Raw genomic sequence first — 7073 nt, 5'->3', positions numbered from 1 at the left:
CGGTAAGTCTGGCGGCGATCTGATGGAGGGAAGGCAACATTGCGGCGACGACGATGTCTATTTCATCATCTTGCTGTTATATATCATCTTGCAGTTATATATATGTATGTGATTTTTGGGTTAGATTTGTTAGATTTGAAATGGAGGTCTATTTTAGCATCTTGCTGTTATATATATATATATATATATGTATATTTATATGTATGTGATTTTTGGGCTAGATTTGTTAGATTTGAAATGGGTTTGATGACAGATGTTGGTGATAATTACAAATAAACACCAGAAATTACAAAAAATAAAAGTTACAATGACTAATATAAGGGCTGAGGCGCGGGAAAATCGCTCTCTTTAAGGAGATTCAAGTCCTCTGCGGTTAGGCAAAGCCTCACACCGGTGCAGCAGAAAAAACCTTGACTTGTCCCCCCCAGGATACAACAGCCTGACTAAGTCGTATGGTTAACCAATACTGCACAATTGGTTGAACCCAAAGCTTTATCACACACACCCTTTTTATTTGCCTGATAATCTCACACTAGACATAACAAAGGAACAAAACTTCTAAGGAACAAAAACTTCTTCTCTCATGTCTATTTAAGATATGACATATGTTCAAAATATATAGAAAAGAAAACTTAATAAGCAAGGTTCTTGGTGGATATGATAACAAGAGATTTGACCAAGACCTTGGAATGGATAGGAATGAGAAGACTTGAAGAAGACTTAGATGGATAAGCCTAGCAAAGACTTGGAGAAGACTTGGATAGATAAGGCTAGCAAAGACTTGGATGGATAAGGCTAGCAAAGACTAGGCAATGACTTATCTTGGAGCTCGGAAGATCATTATAATATTAAAATACCTGCTAACATTCCCCCACCTATTTTAATATGATAGGTAACAAAAACTGAGATTATTAGGCAAATAAGGATATTATGCATCATGGTAGGTGTGCTCTGCATTAAACCTCCATTAGTGAAACAATAATATCTACTCCAGAGCCAATAGTATGCTCAGCATTGAACTATGACTACTTAAGGGAAATAAATAATTATTGCACACACATAATATTCCAGGTGTTCACAAAAGTTTTAAATGCCAGCACGTTACGGCCTTGTATGATCCCAGGATTCATGAGTGTATTAGAGAATTAGCCCAAATCTCATAGGTAGCGGCCCCACTACCACACTCACATAGGTGAATTTTGTCAAGGGTGCTCCTGTAACTATGACACCCCACTCAATAAGAGCTACAGAAATTCATTAAGAGTTTTTTTAATAACTCAACCTCTACAACGTTACAGGATAAATGCACTTACATCATAGGGATGGGTAAAAAGTAATTTGGTACATTTCTCACGGCTATCATATGATCGTTTTTCTCATTGAACCCAGTTACAGGATCTCTGGTCCCTGGGTTGAGTATCCTCATACATGGCTCCTGCTATATTCAATGGGCTTCAACCCCATCCCCCTCGATGTATTCCAGACTCTATCTCTTACTAAGGCCTTAGTTATTGAATCTGCAAGATTATCACCAGATTTAATATAATCCACATTTATGATGCCATTATTCATATAAGATCTCACAGTACTGTGTTTTCTTCTAATAGGTCTGGATTTACCGTTATAATAACGGTTATTAACTCGACCAATTGCTACGGTGCTATCACAATGAATCAATATAGGTGGAATCGGTTTTTCCCAACAAGAGATTTCATTTAACAAATCTCTTAACCAATTTGCTTCTTCACTAGCTATAGTTAAAGCAATAAGCTCAGCCTCCATTGTTGAATTAGCAATAATGGTTTGTTTTTTTGATTTCCAACTTATAGCACCACCTCCCAATGTAAATATGTAACCAGTGGTTGATAATGAATCACCTGACAAGGTATTCCAATCGGCATCACTGTAACCTTAAAGTACTGCAGGATACTTATTATAAAACAAGCCATATTTTATGGTACCAGATAAATATTTCATAATACGATCAATGGCTAGCTAGTGATCACTGCCAGACTTGCTAGTAAACCTGCTAAGTACTCCAACTGCATAGGCAATGTCAGGTCTACTACAGTCAGTCGCATAACGCAAGTTACCAATCATACGAGCATATTCCTTTTGATTAACTACATCCTCATCATTTTCAACAGGAAATAAATGCACATGAGGATCAAAAGGAGTAAGAACATGCTTGCAACTATAAAAATTATATTTTCTCAAAATTTTCTCAACATAATGCAACTGATCAAGAAATATACCATCACAGGTTTTAGTAATTTTCATTCCCAAAATATAATTAGCCTCACCAAGATCTTTCATATCAAAATGGCTACTAAGCATATTTTTAGTTTCCACGATGATATGCAAATTAGAGCCAAATATAAGTAAATCATCCACATAGAGGCTAATAATGACATGTGAATTTTCTTCAGATTTATGTAGATGCATTTATCACATTCATTCGTTTTATAGCCATTCTCAATCATGCAGGAATCAAATTTCTCATGCTACTGTTTAGGGGCCTGTTTTAAGCCATAGAGGGATTTAACTAGCTTGCACACTTTGCTTTCTTGACCGGGTTCCACAAAACCCTCAGGTTGATCCATATAGATTTCTTCACCCAGGTCTCCATTTAAAAAAGCTGTTTTAACATCCATTTGATGAATTTTTAGATCATGAATTACAGCCACTACAATTAATAATCTAATGGATGTAACTCTAGTAACCGGAGAAAATGTATCAAAAATGTCAAGATCTGCTTGTTGTTGAAAACCTTTTGCAACAAGCCTTGCTTTATATTTATCAATAGTTCCATCCGGTTTAAGTTGTTTTTCTCAAAATCCATTTACAGCCAATAGTTTTACAACCTAGAGGTAAATCTACTAATACCTAAGTTTTATTGGATAATAATGATTCCATCTCATCATTTACAACCTCGTTCCAAAAAACAGAGTCAGGAGATGCCAAAGCTTCTTGTAAAGTTAATGGAGTTTCCTCCACATTAAAAACATGATAATTAGGGCCAAAATCTTTTTCTAATTTGGCTCTTTTACTCCTTCTTGGTTCAAAAACTACATTATCTTGGTTTTGTAAAAGAGGAGTAGAGGAACCGATTTCAGATAAAATATTTTCTTGATAATTTTGACGTCCACCATTTTTAGATTTAAAAGGAAATTTTTCTTCATGAAAAATTGCATCACCTGACTCAAAAATTATTTTGTTTTCCATATCAAAAAATCTATAGGCTGTACTATTTGTTGCATATCTAAGAAAAGCACAAGTGGCAGCTTTCACACCTAATTTAGGTCTTTTAGGGTCCACAAGTCTAACAAAAGCTAGACAATCCCAAACCCTCAAATATCTCAAATTTGGCTTATGCCCTTTCCACAACTCAAAATGTGTAACTTTTGTTTGTTTATGTGGCACTCTGTTCATGACATAACATGCAGTTAAAATTGCTTCTCCCCACAAATTTGAAGGAGCACCTGCTTCAATTAGCATAGCATTTGTTAAATCAGTTAAAGTTCTATTTTTCCTTTCTGCTACACCATTAGATGCAGGTGAATATGGTGGAGTAGTTTCATGGATTATTCCCAAAGACTGAGCAAATAAGTTGAATCCAAAAGATTCATACTCCCGGCCTCTATCACTTCTATATCTTTTAATCTTTTTACCAAATTGATTTTCAACTTCAAGAAGGAATTCTTTAAATTTTTTAAAAGCATCACTTTTATTTTTTAACAAGTATACATAAGTGTATTTTGAAAAATCATCAATAAAAGTGATAAAATATCTATTTCTACCACGTGTTAAAATTCCTTCAAATTCACATAAATCAGTGTGAATCAATTCTAACAATTCAATATTTCTCACCACACTTTTATGAGACCTTTTAGTTATTTTTGCTTGACTGCAAACTTCATATTTCTCAAACTTATTTGTTAGTCTGGGAATTAATCCTAAACTACTCATGACTCTCACATATCGGCTATTAATATGACGCAGACGAGTATGCCAAAAATTCATAGAAGACAGCATGTAAATAGAAACATGTGTTTTCTTATTCTCAACATTTAATTTAAACATTCCATCACAGGCATACCCTTTTCCCACAAATATGCCTTTTTTAGTGATTACATATTAGCCAGATTCAATAGTCTGCTTGAAACCAGCTTTGTTGAGCAAATAACTCGACAGCAAATTTTTTCTCATGGACGATGTGTACAACACATCTTTTAAAACAAGCACACGTCCAGAGGTAAAATTCAGCTCAACATCCCTACACCTGAGCACCTTGGTTAAACTGGAATCACCAAGCATAACAGTCCTCTCCTCATTAAAAGGAGTGAAATCTTTGAACCAATCTTTATCATAGCAGACAGGCCTATTGGCACCAGAGTCTGCCCACCACCCTTCCACAGATTGAACTATAAAAATATCTGTGATCATAGCCACAAATAGTTCCTCGGTAACATTAGCCTGTGGTCAAGACTGTTGTTTCCGAAATTTACAAGTTCGAGCAATATGCCCACTTTTGCCACACACAAAACATGTCACGTTTGTCAAATCTTGTGAAGGGGGTTCTTGGTTCCATTTCTTTTGCATCGGGTAATTTTTATTTTGTGGCTTTCTAGTATTTTTCCAAATTTTCTTAACTGGCTTCAAGTGACTATTTTTATGAAATCGACCTTTAGGTAAAGTATTTCCAGAAGTTAAATTTACCTTAGCAGTGGAATGTTCTTATGTTATAAGCGCATCTTGTCCTTGTGCTTCCTCCTCCACCCGAATCCGTGTGATTAGAGTCTCCAAGGATGTCTCTTTTTGCTTGTGACGCATCGACTTATAGAACTCCCTCCAAGATGATGGAAGTTTGTCAACAATACCTGCTACAACAAGTTTGATGCCTTCAGATCTAACTTCAGCTACAAACATCTGAAAATCTTGAACTTGCTCCACCACTGATTTTCCATCTATCATTTGATAGCGGAAAAAACGGCTTGCAGCATATTTTTTAGCGCCTGCCTCTTCAGTGTCATATTTGTTCTGCAAGGCTTTCCAAATTTTCTTGGCAGTAGTGTAAGTAGTATCATAATAATCATAAAATTGATCTGAAAGACAGTTCAAAAGATAGTATCGACATTTATACTCATCTGTGTTGTATTTCTCGATTTTTTCAAGATGAGCAGCATACTCCTCGTCGGTCATCTCTTCAGTGGGGACTTTGTTCAGATTTTTCTCGGTCAGGATATAAGCCACCTTGAGGAGACTGAGGTAGAAAAGCACCTTGCCTTTCCATCTCTTGAAATGAGCTCCCTTGAACCAGAAGGGCTTGTTGAGATCGCCGGTATTCTCGTTGGGCTTCTCCAGTACTGGCTCCATGGCTTTTTGCTATTTGAATCTCCTTAAAATTGTTGGTGATAATTACAAATAAACACCAGAAATTACAAAAAATAAAAGTTACAATGACTAATATAAGGGCTGAGGCGCGGGAAAATCGCTCTCTTTAAGGAGATTCAAGCCCTCTGCGGTTAGGCAAAGCCTCACACCGGTGCAGCAGAAAAAACCTTGACTTGTCCCCCCAGGATACAACAGCCCAACTAAGTTGTATGGTTAACCAATACTGCACAATTGGTTGAACCCAAAGCTTTATCACACACACCCTTTTTATTTGCCTGATAATCTCACACTAGACATAACAAAGGAACAAAACTTCTAAGGAACAAAAACTTCTTCTCTCATGTCTATTTAAGATATGACATATGTTCAAAATATATAGAAAAGAAAACTTAATAAGCAAGGTTCTTGGTGGATATGATAACAAGAGACTTGACCAAGACCTTGGAATGGATAGGAATGAGAAGACTTGAAGAAGACTTAGATGGATAAGCCTAGCAAAGACTTGGAGAAGACTTGGATAGATAAGGCTAGCAAAGACTTGGATGGATAAGGCTAGCAAAGACTAGGCAATGACTTATCTTGGAGCTCGGAAGATCATTATAATATTAAAATACCTACTAACAACAGATTTATAGGCTAATTTTGGTGTTGCTTCCTCTGATTGTCTAGTGATCAAAATCTTGATAATGTTGTACACTAATTGTATCTCCAATTAATTGAAAGAAGATATTTGCAAATGCTTCAGATTTTATTTTTTTATTCTGTATTACTTGTTTATTAACATTTTTGATATAAGTTGATTAAAAGATTTGATAAATTAAACATTACTATGCTGGACCACGGATTTGTTATTGTTTTTTCGAATGGGTGTGATGATAGATTTGATAAATTAAAGAAATATTTAAATAAGTCAAAACAAGTTGATTAAAAGATTTGATAAATTAAACATTACTATGCTGGACCACAGATTTGTTATTGTTTTTTCAAATGGGTTTGATGATAGATTTGATAAATTAAAGAAATATTTAAATAAGTCACTCATTGAATCTGTTAGATTTGAAATAAGTCAGTTATTGTTTGTTGAAATGGGTTTGATGATAGATTTAGTGGTAGTCTTTACATTTTATCTTTCACTCGTAGTATGGGGAAGAAGTGGACTCTAGAGGTACTACTAATTGAGTTGAGGAATCAAACTATCAATTGTTTTCTAGATCGTTTGGCAAAGCGTTTTTAACGATTTAAAATAAAAATATTTTCATTTTTAAATTCCATTGGATTCTAGTGGAGTTAATGTATTATATGAATAATACGCTTTTAATCAAAGAGCTATTTCAATGATTCCCATGTTTGTATTTTGAAAGGAAAGAGGATCCAGATGATAGGAAATTTATTCCAACTCCATTCTCATTGAAACTGGCCATATATTTTTGAAGTGGGTTTGGTTCACTCATTGAATCTGTTGTAGTTAAATTTGATGTTCTATATATATATATATATGATTCATATTTTTGGGGATTTATATATAAATTATTTGATTCTTGGGTTTGATATATTTCATTCTTGGGTTTGATGATTGATCTGTTATAGTTAAATTTGTTGTCGTATATATAACAAATTCAGTTTTTTGGGAATTCCTATATGAATCAGGACCTGTTGAAATTTTTTCGCTAAACTTTGAA

Source organism: Camellia sinensis, chromosome 1 (genome assembly GCF_055761805.1).
Source record: "Camellia sinensis isolate YWXY chromosome 1, ASM5576180v1, whole genome shotgun sequence".
Classification (NCBI taxonomy): domain Eukaryota; kingdom Viridiplantae; phylum Streptophyta; class Magnoliopsida; order Ericales; family Theaceae; genus Camellia; species Camellia sinensis.
Note: the sequence above shows the minus strand (reverse complement) of the source record.